The 19,219-nt window shown below is 43.8% G+C and overlaps 1 protein-coding gene across 9 annotated transcripts in view; it reads right to left on the bottom strand.

The window, feature by feature from the left end:
• EXTL3 (exostosin like glycosyltransferase 3) overlaps positions 1–19,219 on the bottom strand; it is a 158,157-nt gene that overhangs the window by 111,833 nt on the left and 27,105 nt on the right. The window lies entirely within an intron of this gene.

The following is a 19,219-nucleotide window of genomic DNA, read 5'->3' as shown; positions in this document are numbered from 1 at the left end:
AAGATTACCCATAGAATGGTGCTGGGATGCAGACAAAAGGAAAACCCGTTGCTAGACATACATGTTAGTATACATCACACGCAGACCAATTATGCTTCAGGGAGACATTAAATCCCCGTTCAATTAATAGAGACACCTCTTAAGATGAGCATTAAATAATTCCCTATGATGGAGCAAGACAACTGGCTACCTCAGTGAATTGGAATAGAAATAACTCCACATCTCCCTACCAACAAAATCCCCATCAAAGCTTGCCCTTAGAACAACAAGAGGTCAGTAAGGAGGGATGGGGGGCAGGAATGTTACTGCTGCCGTGCTATTGTATGCTTATATTAAAGACTCCTCATCAGAAAATTAAATGAAATGGATGCCTTTCATGTTTATCAATAACAGAGCTAATGGTTTTTATGTAAATGCCATTACTTTCAGCCAGATCTGCAAGAGACTCGAGCCATATAGCCCCATCTCCCCTTGCAAGCGACTCCCCTTCAGGCTGCCAATCTAAATGCAAATTATAATCAAATGGCAAAACCAAGAGTTTTCCAGATGATATCGAAAACTTAAAACTAGGGATAAAGGATACATATTTGAGAACAACCCTCCTCTTCTGGAAAGACCTGCTGATATCACATTGCTTTTTCATCCTGAACATACATAAAAATTAATGTATAACTTGGTTCTCATTCACAGCCATATTATTTACCTATACAGCAAAACGTAGTATCGTCTTCCATTCTATTGCCCTCAGTGTTAAGGTGGGGGGGGAAGGGGGAGTTTTTCTACCAAGTTGTAGAGAGAGGATCTCTCTCAGAGCTGTTACACCCACAACAGGAGCATCCCATCAGCAAGGATATTAAATCAGTGCAATAGTAAAGCCCCAATTGGAATTTGCAGAATGAATGGCACTTCTACGTTTTCAGGGGGAAATTTCTCCTTGGAACAGAGTTGTTTGTGTAAGTCAGAGGAAGAAGGTGGTAGCACAGGATGGTTATTATGAGGCAGAGATATAAAACTGTTGTCAGCCCAAGGAGCACCATTCTTGTAGCATAAAACCTCTTTTGAAGAACACTTAAATCCCAGCCCCTACCTGGAGCATGTATCAAGTCAGGTGCTCTGTCAGCACTGACTAAAACAAGTACTAATGGCAAATCTGAAAATAACTAGTACTAGAAACTGCACTATTCAGTAAGTAGAATGCACAGAGGAGAAACTAATGATTAAAACAAAGGCCAAAAATCTGACAACCTGACTACAGCACAAGTCTGCAAGTGAGTCTCGGAGGGGACTTGCTCTAACGACCACAAGCAGCTAAACACCAAAACTACCATTCCCAAGAGGGGCACACGTCCTCGGAGGGATGCAGCTAATTAACAATATAGCTATATACACGCTCGTTACACGGGTGAAGAGCTTAGCACTTTGTATGTTTTGAAAGCGTGTACTACAGGAATATTCATAGAGCAGAACCTCGCTAATTAACATTAATAACTGAGAGACCACTTCTGCAAACAGCTGGATTTTGTGAATTAGCCATTGAGAGGACATGCAAAGCTGGGAAGCAGAGAGACAATGCGGCCCAGCAGGTGCCTGGCTTGCTTCTTTGGGTATCTATAGTTAAATAATTTATCATTGTGCCTCAATGTCTATGAGTGAATGTGCAGCCTGTAAATAAAGCACCTCTTATTATGCAAGGCCCTACTAAATTTGATTAGTAGGGTTTGACTGCCCATCTGAAGAGGTCATTAAATTAAAGAATACAGCCCTGTCTACCTTCTCTCAGAAATTTTTCACATGGGCCAGCATTTCAGAGAACTCATCAACTTCTTTTTCAGCTGTTCTGACATACTTCATGGTTAAACAATTACTCACAGATCCATTGTTTTATACACCAGAACACTGGCTTTCAATCCTCAATCACAAGTTGGAAGTGCTACGGCTCCCTTCTCCTCCTTCTCTTCCTCTATAAGCCTGGTGAAGCAAGTCTTGGTGTGTAGCCACATGGTGGGTCTTCCCTAGGAAAAGGAGACTGGGGCCCCAGCTCACAGCTTGTCACCACACTGACCACAGGCAGGATCAACCTGTGAGCAGTGAAAAAAGGAAGAAGCCCTTCCAAAACAAGCACATCTTTTCTTTTCCCCGATTTGGACATTCAGCAATGCAGTTCACAGTACAAGCCCACGAACAGATGTCCTGGCAGAAGCGGCAAGCGGCAGCACTGGGACGCAAACAAGCGTTCAGGCGTGGCAACTTGGGGAGACGACTCTGCCACTCCAGAATAGGTGTTGTGCAACCGCACAGCGGTGCGTCGGTGACAGTGCCACTCAGACACCCGGGATTTCACACCCAGCCACCATGTGCAAGCGTAATCTGATTTAGCAGTTGTATTCTGACTTCAGCTGTCAAACCACAACCACGGTACATTTGCTGCAGCAGTGTGCACGGCAATGTGCTTGCAAACCAGAGTTGTTCTTGTAGCAAAGCTACTTCCTCCCAGAACCAAAGGTTCAAAATCAGAAACGGTGTATCTGTACCTCCATGTCCTGCAGTGCCACACACACCCCAGCCGCTACTCACACGCTGCTGCACACAACCTCGAGCACCAACTTTAACCAAGAAGTTAGGTGCCAGCGATAAAAAAAAAAGATTTTCCATCACTTGAATTTTGCAAAGGGAAGGAACAAAATTGGAAATATTTCCCCTTGCAAACTGCTTCCTAATGGCTCCTGTTCTTAGCTGTACAGTTCAAGACCATACTAAACTTACTCGGCACTATTTTTTATTTTCCCCCAAAACACTTTCTATCATCACATGCACTCACACACAGCCTGTGGCTTCCCCCCCCCCCCCCCCCCCGCTAAAGTTGAGGGCTTCCCTTTCCAAGAGTTCAGGTTTATGCGCGCCAAAACAGCCTGTTCAGCAGTCTTTTCTTACTGCCTTTTGTGAGAGGCTTCATGCTATGATGAATGTGTAGAAATGCAAAGCAGAAGTCCATACAAAAAGAAGCCAGTGTGTGAGGTGGTTTTGTCTTAAAAAGAAGAGAGGCAGGAATGACTTATCGCCTCATTAAAGAGCTCCAGTCTGCATTTTTATTAGATATAGTTAGACACCAAGGGTTAAAAGAAAAAAAGAAAAGAAAAATCAGTTATATTCTTAATGTATGGCCCTGGATCAGTCATATGGATATAAATGAAGATAGGCACAGCAGATTCTCCAAACAGGCACAGAAATCATTTTAATGGTGCACATGACCTAGAAAATTCCAAGTAATACCAATCTACCCAAAGGTGTGACAGGATTTAGCTACTGCAGGGCTGTGTCTTGTCCCCATTGTCTTGCATCACACATGCCTGTGCACATCACAGATACTACAGAAGACAGTAAGAGGGAGGAAGACTAACCCCTGCTTGCTCCTAATGAACACGCACACACTCACAAACCCTTTCTATCCTTCTTTCTAAGGAAAAGAAACTGCTCTCAACACTGCCCGTAGGCAAGAGGTCCAACTAACACTGAACTTCGCAGCATACCATATCTAACACATCTCAGTGCTTGCTTGAACACAGCTTGGGAACACATCAACACTAGGCTTTTCACCACTCTCTTGTGCTAGGATCTCGCCATACCTTGCAGTTAAGGTATTTCTCCAATGCTCATATTTCTCCGTTTTCTGACGTCATTAGACAGAGTCTGAAGAGTCTGCAAGCTGTCCAACACAGTGAAAAGGCAAGTCATGCTGTATTCATTTTCCAGTGGAGAAACTGAGGCATGGAAGAGGCATGTTCTGCCTAAATTCATTTCCTATCTCAGTGGTAAAACTGAGCTGATATCCCAGTGTGCTGGTTTTGGCTGGGGTAGAGTTAATTTTCTTCATAGTAGCTAGTGTGGGACTACGTTTTGGATTTGTACTTAAAACAGTGTTGATAACACAGGGATGTTTTAGTTATTCCTGAGCAGTGCTTACACACAGTCAAGGCCTTTTATTGTCACCCCACCCCACCAGCGAGTAGGCAGGGGGTGCACAAGGAGTTGGGAGGGGACACAGCTAGGACAGCTGACCCCAACTGACCAAAGGGATATTCCATACCATATGATGTCATGCTCAGCATATAAAGCTGCAGCAAGAAGGAAGGGGGGGACGTTTGCAGTGATAGCATTTGTCTTCCCAAGTAACCATTACGTGTGCTGGAGCCCCGCTTTCCTGGAGATGGCTAAACACCTGCCTGCACATGGGAAGTGGTGAATTAATTCCTTGTTCTGCTTTGCTTGCGTCTGCGGCTTTTGCTTTACCTATTAAACTGCCTTTATCTCAACCCACGAGTTTTCTCACTTTTACTCTTCCGATTCTCTCCCCTATCCCACTGCGGGGGGAGTGAGCGAGCGGCTGGGTGGGGCTTAGTTGCCTGCTGGGGTTAAACCACAACACCCAGCCATCAGCCTCTTTGCTACCAAGTGTCTCCTATGGCACTGCTGCAGGCCAGTGTCATCCCAGGCAGCTCCCTCCTCACGCTGTGGCCTCTACCCTGCAAGTAACATGCAGCTCCAAGAGAAAACTTATTTCAAAATCTACTTCAAGAGTCAATGTATATAATTCTACCCTGTAGAAAGCAAAGATTACTAATGTAAATGATATCTCCCCAGCTTAATGGCAATGATAAATTATAGCCCGTCATATACGTGGACACATGCACTGAACAAAAAAAGAAGGCACACCCAGAGCAAGCATGCCTCGCAACCACTAAACACACATTTCTGTGCTGTACGTGGGCAGCAACTGCTGTCCAGAATATTTTAACGGCAGAAACTGCACTGCTTGCTGTAGAAGGAAAAAAAACAAAACCCCAACACAACACCACAACACAAAAAACCTGAATACATTTCTCCTCATAGTCAAAGCCAGAACATAAGAAACAAGCAATATAATTATTTCCACACAAGAAGGAAAATAAACCCAAGAGCACACAAAGGGAAAGAAATAAGTCTCCAAAACTGGATTTGCAAAATAGTTCACGGGCTTCTGTGCAGGACTACAACCTCAAGCAGAAGCAGGGAAAAGCAAAAACTACAGATAAGCCAACTTCAAGGCTGATGCACACAGCAGAGCCCGTAGCACCCCCTCCTCTGCCCCCTTCCCCATCCCAGCACTGGCTGGTTCAAAAAAACCCAAAACTCCCCTGCCCAGCATCCCAACAGCAGTGAGGCTAGCTGCGATATGTGCTAGCTTCATTTCTGCCCCCCACTAGTGACTCCTGTCATAGCCTGCAGCAGTGTCTGCACTGAGGCAGCGCCCCAAAGCCAGTGCAGAGCCTGCAGTAGCAGGTGCCCTCAATAATGCACATCCTTCAGCGCGTGACCGAGTTTCAGTTTGCCTAAAGTTACCCCTTCTGGAGTGGCCTCTGTTACAAGCAGAAAGAAAAAAAATTTGCTGCCTTTTGCATCAAGCACAAAACGCATCAACCTCATCAGTGAATGCTAGTCCACCCACCTGCCCAGAGATACTCATCCACAAGAGGTACATCATCCCCTCCATCCCAAGAGGATGCATTCAGTGTGTCCGGCCCAGTACCGGCCCAGGTTCCCCAGCTGGGATAGTGATGGACCCAAAATCCTTGAAAGTTACAGGCAGACAAACCTTCAGCAGGAGCAGAAACAGGCTCTCACCCCACTGTGCTTCCTCCAGAGAGCGGAAGCATGGCTCGGACACACTCACTCTTCACGGACAAGTAAAAGCACTTTAAGGAGGGCTTTTTTCCCTCCCTTCACTTTGTTTTAAACGGCTGAAGAATTTCCTCTGTGAATGCTCCCAGTTGTGGCTCACGCTGAGTTATTTTTAAAAGCACAGAACCAGATTTTCAAGACCCTGAATGAAGAAATGCAAAGCTTTTATTAAGCAATAATAGCCCAGACAATGGTCACAATTTCCCAAGGGTCTGAACACCCCAGCTGACAATAAGCTTTATTCCTCCACAAAACCCCCTTCACGGGCTTGGAGGGTTTGCTTTGTATGATCTAGGCTCAAGTTGGAGAGTTAAAAGAAAAAGCTCTGTGGTCGTTTTCAGTGTGATTTCCTCCACCAATGCATATCTGATCAGAGATACAAAAATCACTGGGAAAAGACCCTTTGCACCATCTCGTTCCCTCCTTTGCTAGCGCAGTAAAACCCCTCCAAGCTTGCTATCAGGACATCCCCCCATCTAGCTGGAGCTTTCCCTTGTGGATGGATCACAGCTGACAAACTGGCCAATCTTTCCAGGGTCAGGAGAGTGAAACAAAGCCCTTCAATGTTCTTCGTTGATATTTGAACCATCACACAATTACTGTCACTAAAACGGCCAGAAACATACTTCAAACCTCAGACCTGCTACCACGTGGTATAATCAGATCCAGCAACCACATCAGCTCTTCCGTCTTCTGAGAAGGAGGAAGTTGCAACTACGAGGAGCTTGTACAGTCTCCAAAACTACCCAGCACCCACGGTTTGGCCTTGTGTAAACCACTTCTCATTCAATAAGGTGTCACGGTGGGCCACAAGCGATTACCATTACACCTAAACTAGCTGCTCTGTCTCTCTCTACAGCTAGCAAAAGAAGCAGACACTTCTGGGGCACATAAAACTTGATTGGTTCAAGATGTCTACTTAGGACAAGATGAACTGTGCTACAGAAATAGTTGGTTTTCTCTGCTGACTATAAAGCGGACCTCAGAGAAAGAAAAAAAAAAAACACAACCCACAACTTTGTAGACAACTACATCTGTACAAGAGTCCCAACCTAAATGTCTCCCACTCAAATGCTGCCCTCACTTAAACAGCAAAGAACCTAACACCACAAATTCATTAGCTCTTCAAACCAAAATGAGAGTATGTCTACCCTCCCATCATCTCTCCTCTTCCTCGTCCCAGTGAAAGCGCACGGTGGCGACACAGTGAACTGAGATTACAACTAACCTTGTGAACAAGAAGAAAGCTTAAATTCAATCCGATCACTTCCCAATCTGGTCTACCACACAGCCAGGAGAGAGAGAGAGACCACAGGACCTCTTTTTTCCAGCTTACCACAACTTCAAGGGGTTGTGAAAACATTTCCTAATCTTCTGCATATCTGTCAGTCAGTCTATAACCAGGAGAGCTTATGTGCCCAAAAGGAGAAAAAAAACTTAAACACCCTTCACGAATAACCTGCAACACTCCTGCTGCTGGTGCACCCTCACCAAAACAGCCACCATGAGCTGCAGATGGGAGATACTTGTGCCTGCTCCATCTCCTTCCCCCTTCCACCACTCATGGAGGTACAGACACTAGAAAATGGCTTCAAGTTTGTCTACAACTTCCTAAGGGAGAGAAGGAAGAGGTGTTTATAGAGGATTTAATTCAAAATATCCTTCATCCCCTTCCCTTTTTCAACCCTGCCTGTAAAATCAGACATAAGGCAAAAGCCCCTATCATCCTTTGTCTTTTTTACTGTAAACTTCAAGGACTCTGACCCAATGTAATCCCTCAACTTGGCTTAAAATGCTACTGAAAAATTATTAATAATCTGCTTGTCTGTAAAACAGCTGTCCATGCTACATGTGCAAGCAACTGCATACTCTGTCCAGAGAAGTATGCAGAAATTCAGGATATGTTCAGAAAATGGATGTACTCAGAAATTGAGGATGCCAAACACACCCAGATATTGCCATTCAGAGAATTCACAGAAGCACTTTTTGTGCAGCAACATCTGTAAATCAAAGCATATTATTTTCCACCCTCATAATCAAGAGATTTGCTAGATTATCTAGAGATCTGTCTGATCATGGCAGACAAAGCTGTTGAACCTCACGCAGCTGCCTGAAACGCACACTCAGGCAAAGAGCTTACTCGTGACACCGAACAATAAACGCGGCCCCTTCAATGCTCACTTCCAATTAGCAAAACTCTCGGTGCGACGAGGAAAGAGCCCATCACAGCAAGAGGAGTGGCCACAGGTGACAAATGTGCATGCCAGCAGCCGCTGCTTGGCAGACGAACCGCAGTTCCCGTCTAACAAAGTGAGGATCAGAGGCAGACTGCAGTCAGCGCTTCATCTGCAGTCAATGAGAAGCCAGAGAGACTGGAATATCGTTAGGAGGACAGACAGCAGAACTTAAAAAGGCAGCCTTGACAGCGAGCGTAGCTTCAATTAACAAGCTGTATTTGCAAGGCCAGACTCCAAAATGCTCCTCAGCATCCAATCATCTAACTGTTGCTTAAAGACATACCATTATAAGAAGGAATTGGGTATCAGCTGGCTGAACAACTAATCCTAGCCAGATGCTCAAACTACCAGCAAATAGGTCAGTCATATATCCTACACCATTCAGGGCCCTCCAACAGGGAACAGTCACGCATCACCAGTCATGCACCTGTGAAAATGGTTTGAGAGGTTCCTCACAGTCCCGAAGCCATTTGCCAAATGACACTTCATTTTGTGGTTCAGGGGAAGGCAAATCACAGCCCACCTCATTGCTGAGAAGCCTCTTCATTGCTATCTTTCCAAATCATGTTATGCAACAAGTAATTCACTCCTACACATGTAGGAGCAAAAATGCCCTTCAGCATTAATTCTAGATTACCATAATCTTAATAGAAATAAGATCACGGAGATTTTATTATATAACTCTGCAAATTACTTAAATCAAGCAAAAAAAGTACAAGGCTAAATTAAGACTCCTTTCCTGCTCTATCCTTCATGCCTGCCTGTGAGAGTACATACAACAAAATTAAATACAGCTGGTAACTTTCAGGGGCAGTATAACAGCTCTTTATTGACCTATGGAGGATCCAAGCACATACCTCAAAAAGCATGTGCCAAGGATAAGTTATTCCAGGTAGTTTAAGAGAAACTGCTCTCAAAAGAAAGCAGCAACAGATACCATCTTCGGAAAGATTCAGGACTGTATTGTACTGAGCCTTCATTGCCAATGACCTTTACATTAATACGATAAATATTTTAGCATATAATGAATTTGCTGCATTACGTTTGCTCTCTGGGCTACTGAAGATCAGCTAGGAACTGATCAATTGTAGGCATAAAGCTCCCACAAAGCTGAAAGCTACAATGGAGATATTACTGCCTGCATCAAAACTGCAGCAAAAAGCTGGGGGGGGGGTGAAGAAAAAAAAAGGTGTCTTAAGAAAAAAACAACTCATGAGCTCACCATTTACATAAGCTTCCACCAGATTCACAGTGCCAGCACTGAGATCCCTGCAGTCACTCAAGCAGGACTGGTCCTGAAGCTGCATCTTTATTGTTTTGAATCCCAAGATTTATTTATGCCAGCAACAAACCTCTCAAAGGTAACCTCAAAAAACCACAAGCTCCCCCGGAGTTTGAAAGACAGGCTGCACAGTAGCTCTGAAACACAAGGAAAGCTGCATGTTTTAGCTCCAGTTCTGCCATCAGCTCGTTCGGATGACTCGTATGACTTCAGACATCTTTTTGCATCTCCATTTCTTTGTCTGCTTGGAGACGTCAGTGCTTTGTCATTTTGCAGTAGCATCTCAAAAACACGTGGAGTTGTCCGTATCTCCTCAACCCAAGGAAAGGAGATGCCACGGTCTCTTTCTAGATACCCTTATCTCCGCAGAGGGCGAAGCTTCCACAGAACACGCAAAGCCAGCAGATACCAGCACTGTGTCTGCTGATCTATGCCGAAACTTCAGCCAGCCAGATTGTCTCATTTTTTTGGATCTCATTTTCAACAGATTAAGAAAAATTATCCCAGGGGTATGGCAATGGACCAGAACGCAGGAGATGATTTCAAGACATCTGCAATAGCACACAATTAACCACAACTCCTCAATTTTGTCTTATGACCTCACTCATTAGGAAGAGTTTTTATCACTCTCAAATAACATCTTTACAAACACTCCCCCCCACGTCTCCGCCAAGTCTTTCCTTACTGCTATTATAAGCCGGAGGCTTCTCTTTCCTCCCCTTGAGATGGAGTCAAGGTAAGATCTTAATTTCCTCTACTATCTGCAATGAAACTGCCTATACACACGTGCCAAACAAGCTAGAATTACACCATTAATTTCAGCTTAGTCAGCTCACGCCACAGACTAAGTCAATATTTGACAGATATTTAGCAAGGACTACAATTTATTTAAATTCAGCACATTGTGCCCACAGGAGCAGATACAGCAAAGGATGAGAGACAGCAGGACACACTGCTTGGGATTTGGGGGATAGACACTAGATAAACCACAGACTTCTTTTGGCTGGAGACCTCCTGTTGTCAAAAAAAGGGGTTGAGGGAATAGAAGGACCAGTGTCTCCCGAAATCAGTCCTCCAAACCAGGCCTGCGTCATGAGAAACAACCAGCCTTCCTGCGAACAACACTATGTGCGAGTGAGAACATCTCGTCTTTCAGAGAGGCAGGGTTGCTAAGGCAATCAAACAAAAGGCCTGTTGTCTGAACCAGTCCACAATTTCTCAACACATCCCCATCACTGCTAGCTATAGGGCAGTTCAGCCCATACAAGGAGCTCCAGCTAAATCCTGTCTCCATCGCAAAACCAAGCATCTCTGAGCAGTTCTTAAGAGCAGTTCTTAAGAGCAGTTAATGTTTTCTGGTATCTTCACAGCTGCTCCACAGCTGGCAGAGAACAAGGAAATTCTGAGGAAAAGGATTTATGTGCAAATAACGCCAAAGAGGAGGAAGTCAAACCAGCAAGCAGAGTGCGAGGAATAAAATAATAATAAACAGACTAACTTCACCATAAATTGTAACTGGCCCACTACTCTTACTCTTAGTTTTCAACAGAAACCATGGAAAAAAATAAGAAACGATCAATTGTAGGACAGTCTCTCAGCTTCCCACCCCCTTCTGCAATTTTTGTAAGTTTCTGAAATCCAGTTGTTTAAAACAAGCACATCCCAGCAGATATCGATGCTGTGAGTCAGCAACATCTCTTCACAGATGTGATCTCTCCCAAAGTGACTGTTTTCCAGAGCAACATCTCCAGGCCAAGCGCAGCGTCAGCGCAACTCGCTCTGAGTTTTCTGCCAGCACTGTTTAGAGGAAGAAAAACTGCTGAAACCACCTAGCATGCCAAGTTCGTTAATGACATAGCAAAGAAATAGGTGTCAACTTTCATATGAAGCTGCTCCAAGTTAGAAGACTGACATTTTTCCTTTTTCAATATAAAAAGTTTCTATTTTGAAGCAATTCCTTAAACTGCTATTTCATTTTCTCACGATAGCATCATCTCCCCTGCTCCGTGATTGCAGGCAGATACTAAAGCTTCTGGATCTCCCTAACCCTTTTGCACATGCTGGTTCATACTGCTAGTTGGCAAAGTTCTTTGCTCACACGAGCCCTGGGAAATGGTGCCAAAATTGAAGATGAAAGGAACAGGTCAGGGAAAAATCCCAATAAACAGGGGGGAGGAGGGGGACGGGGGGAAGTGTTGATACAAACCTCCATCTTACACAACCAACCCCAGTAAGTCCCCTCTTGTCAGCAGATAGGAAGCATTACACAGGTCAGAGCTGCCACCAGCCGAGAAAGCTGTTCACAGAAAACAAAGCTACATGTGTGAAAACTAAGTGTTCCTTGGTTTGTACGTAACTGTCTGGGAGAGGAGAGTCCAAACACCACATAAACAGTCCATGTGCAGCCCAAACCAGCTGCAGAGCTGGAGCGTCCCACCCAGCAGTGTCCCTGGGACCTTGCAGGGAGCTAACCTCGCTTGGCGAAAGGAAGGTGCCTGCAAAGACACAAGATCCAAATTCAGAAGAAACTCAATTTTGCAGTGCTGCAAGCTCACCGAAGAGATGGTTTTGGTTGGTTTGTTTTTTTTTTTTTTTTTGTAATTCAGTCACTGAGTAAAACTTAAAAACAAAAACATACATATCAAGGTTTATAGCAACATTTTCTTTCTCACCCCTGGACAAACTCTTTAGCTACAGAAGCTGAAGGAAATCACAACAGCAGTGGACACGCATACGTATCCTGCATTTGAAAGCACAAAGAACAAAGCTCTGTTGAATCTGGGAATTAGAAAGCCTGACAGATTTAACTCTGGTTTATCCCCTGGCAAATTAGCTACTGTTTAAACATGGAGCTTGGGCATTACATCATCTGTTTGCAGGGGATTTTTAAAATTTTTTTTTTAAAGCTAAGCCATTCTTATGTTCACAGCTTGAGGAACATCATTCATTCCTAACAGACTCAACAAAACGAAGGGGTGGATCAAACTCTTTGCAGGAGCCCTGCAAGCAGGGAAGCACACACCTAAACTGCTTTGCAAGTTCAAACAGTAGAAGATCTTATCTAGAATTTAGCAGGAAATACAGAGTGCCCCTCAGGTCTGTCTATTCAGATTCAAGGATAAAAAGCCCACTTTTTCCAGTTATGATGTGCAAAAACCAGCCTGATTAGGGGGCTGAAATCACACATGCTTCTGCTCACCCAGCTCCAGTTCAACATGGATCTAAGGAGACGTGTGGTTGGGTCCCATTGGATTCTTCCACTCATTTCTGTCATCTATGCAAATAACTCCAGCATTTCAGTCCTTCTAGAAACCACACTGCTTTAACGGACCAGACAGAGAGGCAGGGAAGGACCAGCTGCAAACCGAGCTACTGGAGATATTTACAGTGTCCGTTCTCTTGTTCCAGCTTGGACGCTCATTTTGGAGGACGTTCATTTTGGAGACTTATTTTCCCTTGAGAGACGCAGATATCCGTCAGTGCAATTTTGTTTCTCAAAACTTGGCAGAACCCTAATTTTGCAGCACCTGCTCTTTGATGCTTGTTTCCCAGAGCTTTCTTTGGTGTGTTTGAAGGACCAGGCTCTCTCAGCCTCTCCAAGTACAGCTTCAGAAAACACACAGTGCAATGGGCTCTCATGTGAAAACTCATACTTAAATGCTGAGTTGATCTGAGAGATTTCACACAATCTGTTTTTCTGACCCTTCAGTCTCAAGGGTTGTCAGATTTGAGAGGGGAAAGAGGAAGAATGCCAGAAGAGACATGTCAAAAGGGTAAAAGGAGGAACCATTGGTCTCATCCCTGAGAAGAGCAGGTTTCACACAGACACGCACTTTGTGTGGAGTGAGGCCTTCTCAGATGCTTGACATCTTCCTAAATACCAAACCCACAGTGGCCTGTGGCCCCAGCCCAGTGACATCGAGGAACAAGATTTCACAAGACTTTTGCTAAAACTTTGTCAAAAAAAATTAAAAGGACGTTTTTCCCTCCCTATACCTGGAAAGCTTCTATGACCTAATCACATTACAACCTGTTAAGCTAAAAAAAACCAAAAAAACAAAAAAACAAAAACAGACAACCCCAAAACAACAACACCCCAACCAACCAAAGAAAACCAAACCAAAAACCCAAACAAAATCCAGCAACAAACCACAGCCCTTTCATCATCACACCTCTAGACATTCAAAAATACAGTGAGAATTTTCTCCTTAGATTAAGAAATAAATAAATAAAGCATTATTTTGAAATAACACCAAGGACAAGCAATTTTGGATTTAAAAAGAAAAACACCAAACAAACCAGACACCAAACCCCAAACACAGAAAACCCCAAAGTTTCAGAAAACTACATCTGTAGAAGTCCTGTTAAAGACAGCTTAACCTTTAAAAAAAGCCAGAACTGTAACGCACACAGAAGAATAGGCTTTGCTGTCAGAATGTAATTAAAAAAACCAAAACAACTCAATTCTGCTCTGTATCGAGATAGCCAGGAGCTGATCTGGGAGAAAGTCAAGCAAACAAATTTTCTCTCCGAGATTCCAAAAGGTCATTGCAAACAATTACTAAAACGCAATACTGAAAACAACATTGCCAATTCTTTTTTTCAATTTAACAAGACATCTTTACTGCTCTAGTTATTACTTGGAAAGAGTAATAATCCCAAGGATCACATAGCCAGTTAAATAATTATATGAATACCAGGGAACCATTAAAACTGCATTTCAAAGCGAGTAGGCTACACAACTGTTTGTTTCCTCTTCCTCTCCCTCTGCTTTTGCATAATGCAGTTCCCAGAACAGATCTCATCTGCAGTTAAACTTGGGGCAGAATGAAGACATTCCTTCCCATGTATGGGAAATAAGGGAGGTTATTAATTTCACTTCTCATAACAGAAGAGCAGAAGTCATAGTAAGAAGGCCTCAGAATAAAGAGTCAGGCAATAAAAAGAAGCGCCAAAGTCTGAAAAGATTTGTACCAATACCACATGTCTTTCCAGTTGTCTCACTGCCAAGCAGCCTTCAAAACGGGGCATTTTCTTCTTTCAGTGCAACTCCAGTCCCCATTAACAAGAACTGCATGTGTCAGCACAAACCTCAGTTTCACCCAGCAGCATGCAGGAACTGAAAAATAAGCATCCGATTCTAGTGACCTTCATAGTCATATACAACAGCGAACCATTCTTGTCCATTCAGCGCGTTCGTTTATAACAAGTCCCCCAGCTTCATTAAATTACCCTCGTTGGTCCTGAGCAGACTCCAGATTTGCAATAAAGATAAAAGAGGGCCGGAGTATATCTCTGGCAGAGCACAGCAGCTGTGTCACTGTCCCACTATCTATTCTACATCTGCCCAAGCTTTGCAATGCTCAGCCACTCCTATCGCTGCCAGGGGAAGGGGCCAAGCACATACAGGGATTGCCCTCCTGAAGTAGCAGGTGCCCATCCCTACCATCCCCTCCAGCAGCAAGTCCAGCTTCTCACCACTGTGTCTCTCACTTTGCCTTCTGAGTAACAGAAACAGGTCAGCTCATACTGGGCATCTATCCCTTAGAGCCTTGGGGCAGCAAAATCCAGAGTACCAGAGCTGGGTAAAAAGTATCAAAATACAGAGATACTCCCTGCCAAGTGGGCAGGTCTCCTCCTCGGGCACTGCCAATGCTTGTATCTCACATCTTGGGAGAGCCAGGTTGGACTCAAGACAGGAATATCCTAACGCAGGAACATTGAGACAGTAAACTAACAGTAAGGAAAGGGGAGAAGGGGTGCCTAGCAACTTCCCCCCCCATCCTACTGCTAAGGGAACCCCTCACCTCCCCCCAAAAAACCCACAAGCAGTTTGGTGTTGGATTATCAAACTGAATCACCTCACTGAGGCATAATATAAATGACAAGGACTGCAGAGCCGAGAGAGGGAAAGGGACCAAGACCATCCCTTCCAGCAGCAAGCTATGGAATCAATTCAACCATGCCATGAATCCCAAATCCAAAGGTCAGTGTCAACAAGTACTGGGCAGTACTTCCCTACATCACAGAAGCACTACGATACACTCAGGTACTATGGAAACATTAACCTCTATTTCCCACAGATTTATAAAGCACAATAACAGGGGAAGGTGACAGAAGGGCTCGGGTATAATCCCCTCCCTCCCCAAAAGGCTCCACATAAACATACAAATAGTCCATACACAGTATGAGTTAACACAGCGCTCCCGCAATACGCACACAACAGCTTTTGGTAAATAGGCTAAGAATAGGTACAGGGACAGCAAAGCGTCCAAGCAAGACACCCCTGCAAAGCAGCATTAAGCTTGCAAGAAACATTGGCAATGCTGCTTTTGCTTTAATCAGTCTTAAGAGGAGGAAATTCACTTTGGTTCTTTTTATAATACCTACTCTATTACATTTGTCAAACAGCTGCCACTTTCTGTCCCAGATATAGCTGCTTTCAGTGGTAACCAAAGGGATCGCAGTGTCTGCGCAAGTATTATAGATCAGAGATGCATATTAAAGCAGACTTGAGATCTGTCTAGAGATTACATGTCGCTCCTTCCAAGTCAATGGAATTATACAGAGACCCAAGTCAGTGCAAAGCCCGGGTCGTACTTGGATAAACTACTCTGGAAGATGCTCTGGGCCTTGCTGCCTGAGGAACGTCGTCTGAAACGGAAGCTCAGGAAGACAGACGCTCAACTGATGCGAAAACATCTTCTTCCCCGACAGCTCCTTTGACAAAGAAGAAATAATTGCATTGCTTGGCCTTTGTAATCAAAATCATCATTGTCCTGGCAATGTAAAAGTCGTTTCCAGAGAACAAGCAGGTCTGATTCCTGAGGGCTGGGGGGGAAATTAGCTTCTGTACAAAAGCCTTGAGATACCCGCCAGCTCCAGCTCAATCGTTACTCCTAACTAACTACACCCTTGAGACACTTGCAAAAGGCTTGGTGCTATTCATCACTGCCACAAAGTAAAAACAAAGTCAGAAGACCCTGGAGGCAAATGTGGGAAATCAACAGCAAGATTTCTTTGAATCTTTTTATTATTGTTTTCATTAAATCTTAATTTTTGTTAAGAATTCTAAGATTAACATCAGCAATAGCATTTTGCAGACGTTACTGATTTACAGCTTTCCCGTGAAGTAAGGTAGCCTCAAACCTGTTTTATAGGTAAGAGGCGTAAGAAGTTTGCAGACTACAACAGAGCCCAACAGCAAAAAACCCAAGATCTTCTGGGTGCACCAAATCCTACCTGCTCCACTAGGAAGGAACCACGTCAGAATCAACTCTGCGTTCTGCTTTTAGCAAGATCAACACAATAACAACCACCCAGAACTTTTTTTTTTTTTTTTTTACAAGATCATTGCAAGGACAGCTCTTGCCTTTCTGCAGGTCCTTGTTTTTGTTTCCTGGTGCATGGTTGAGAACTTGCAAGGAAAGGCTTAACAACAGCTAATTGCCAGACGCCACAGTAATTAGTGGCAACTTTCCAACGCATCCATCTCTGGCTGGTTTTCCGATAGCTGGCTCCTCCTCAATCCCCACATTAAAATGAAGGTACACAAGGTAGGCGGCAGATTCATTTACAGGTACCGAGGTCTTCGCAGGAGAGATGCCTAAGGAAAGAAATCTCACCTAAACAATGCACGGGTTGTTTTTTTTTTCTTCCCATTTGCTATGGGACTGCTATCTTTATTAATAATCTGAAAATGATGTTAACCCATTCACTGACATATATTATTAGATGTACAATGCACTCTCGTCAGCGGGCTCCTCTATTGCATGTTATCTCTGGCCAGCGAATTACCTCTAAATGAGGAAGACAGGATCATACTGTCCTGTCTTCTGCCCACCTGCTGGTTACACATCACGGCTTTGATGTTACTACTCCACTTATATCAAAGGTTTCTGGCCTATTTTAGTTGCAGACCCTTACAAGCTTCCCTGCAGACAGAAAGGCTCCCAATAGTGAATTCAGGACTGCTTTGCTTAGACTTTATAGACCCCTTAGAAAGAGGCTCGCACCATTGCTCTATATATTTAGGCTCTGCTCTCAACTCCGAGGCTCCCCACTTGTTTGGCAGCTCTTCTTGTCACAAGCTCCAACGCTTTCATGCCAACCTTTTCCAGGCGTCATCTGCATGTCAGCAGTACTCTGTAGCATATACTCCACTCAACACCAACACAATCCAGAACACATCACTTCCCACTAAGTGCCTGCACAGAGCAGACCTGCAATATAATTACTTCCTCGTGCCCATAATAGAAACACTAGAAGACATGTACAAATTTCATCCCGATGCACTGCTGCATTACATATGATGCGGAGGCATTTAATCAAGGGAAGAAAAGAAAAAGAAGTCTTTCCCACATTCAGTGACGTGCTTAATTCCATCACATTCAAATCTGGACCCACAAGGTGGGGTACATATGGGATGGGGAAAAGAAAAGCTTATCTTCACATTCAAAATTGAGACGTGTTGATGAGACAACATAACGGAGGGCGTTGATGGTTTTAATTGTACTGTCTTTATATAAGCAGAGGACCAAATTTCCACATCAAGTTGCCAAACCTGAGTTCATCATCTATTTGACTGGAGTTAGAAAGTACTCAACCTGTCAAGAAGTGTCCCCAAACGAAGACAACACACATCTAGAACAATTTATTTCCTGCTCTATGGCATTTTGGCTTTCAAATAAGTATAATTCACTTTCAAATTAATTCATAGATGGCCAATATCCTGGCATAGATTTAAGATGACTACATAGCTCCACAATCCTTTCACGTTACACAGAAGGGCTAGCACAAAACAGTAAGAAAGCTCATCCTAGAGTCAGATGTCAGAACATACGCTTTAGCACAGCAGCCCTCATACCAAAGTCAGGTAAGAAGATACCTGCAAGTATTTTGAATCATAAAAGAAAGCATTTTATGAAACAAGACAGATAAAAGGCTAACCATCTGGAAACTGTACATTAAAAAGGAAAGAAAAATGTTACTTGTGCAGTGGGAAGTGTTATTAGCATTTTGTATTAGAAGAAACTTCAGAGGGTTTCTTATGTTCATGGGTTAATCCCACGTTCTGATACTACTTTCAGGCAGCCATTTGCGTTAGAAAAGTGACACGCTTTCTTAATGCACCAAAACTCATGGGCAAGGGGGAGGGCAGGGGATAGGCAGAGAAAACACACACCCCAAACTCCAGGCAACGAGATCCCAACCGTTGAAGAAACTGACTGTAAGGGCACAAGTTCTGAGACTCATTAAAACACATGCCTTAAAAAAAACTCCTTTACATCCATTAATGGCTACAGATTACCTGTTGGTTTGGAGTTTTAGGATTCCCTCCCCCCCGACAAACATAAAAGATTGATTTGCTTGATTTATGAGTCTCCATTTTCTGTATTTCACTTGATTTTATCAATGAGGGACACGTCACTTTGTAGTGTTATTGGTTAGGTCAACATCACCCTAAGAAACCCATGTCCACTCACCACGAGTTAGCAGGGGCAGATGCCAGCAGAGGGAGCACAGCACACCTGAGCACTTCTTGTACAAAAGATTGGATATTGTAAACTTCCTCAGCAACCGCTAAATTAAAAGAAATAAAGATATTGGAACTTGCTTTAAAATTGCTATAGTCTTGTAGGGCACGTCCAGCAAGCCAAGGCAGAAGCTGCAAAATGTCCTTTCAAACCCATCTGTGACAGATTAGTCAGTCCTCTAAACTGCTCTTGCTGGTAACAGGCATCAATTAACTAACAGCAACGATTTCACAAAAATGGGATTTCAATTTTCCCTTCAAAACTGGCCCTGCAACTGCTGTGTAGTAACATCAATTTACCTGGTCGGCCAGCGCTCAAGGCTTCCTATGCCCAGGCAATCCAGGGATCGATTAGCTGTAAGCCACGGCGCTGTACATGCTTCTGTCTTTATCCTTCCTAACAAATCCCAAAACCTCAAATTGGCTTTGCACCTCTTCTCAGGCAACATC

This window comes from Ciconia boyciana, chromosome 3 (genome assembly GCF_034638445.1).
Source record: "Ciconia boyciana chromosome 3, ASM3463844v1, whole genome shotgun sequence".
Lineage (NCBI taxonomy): Eukaryota > Metazoa > Chordata > Aves > Ciconiiformes > Ciconiidae > Ciconia > Ciconia boyciana.
The sequence above is the reverse complement of the archived record's forward strand: the minus strand, read 5'-3'. Positions and strand labels throughout refer to the sequence as shown.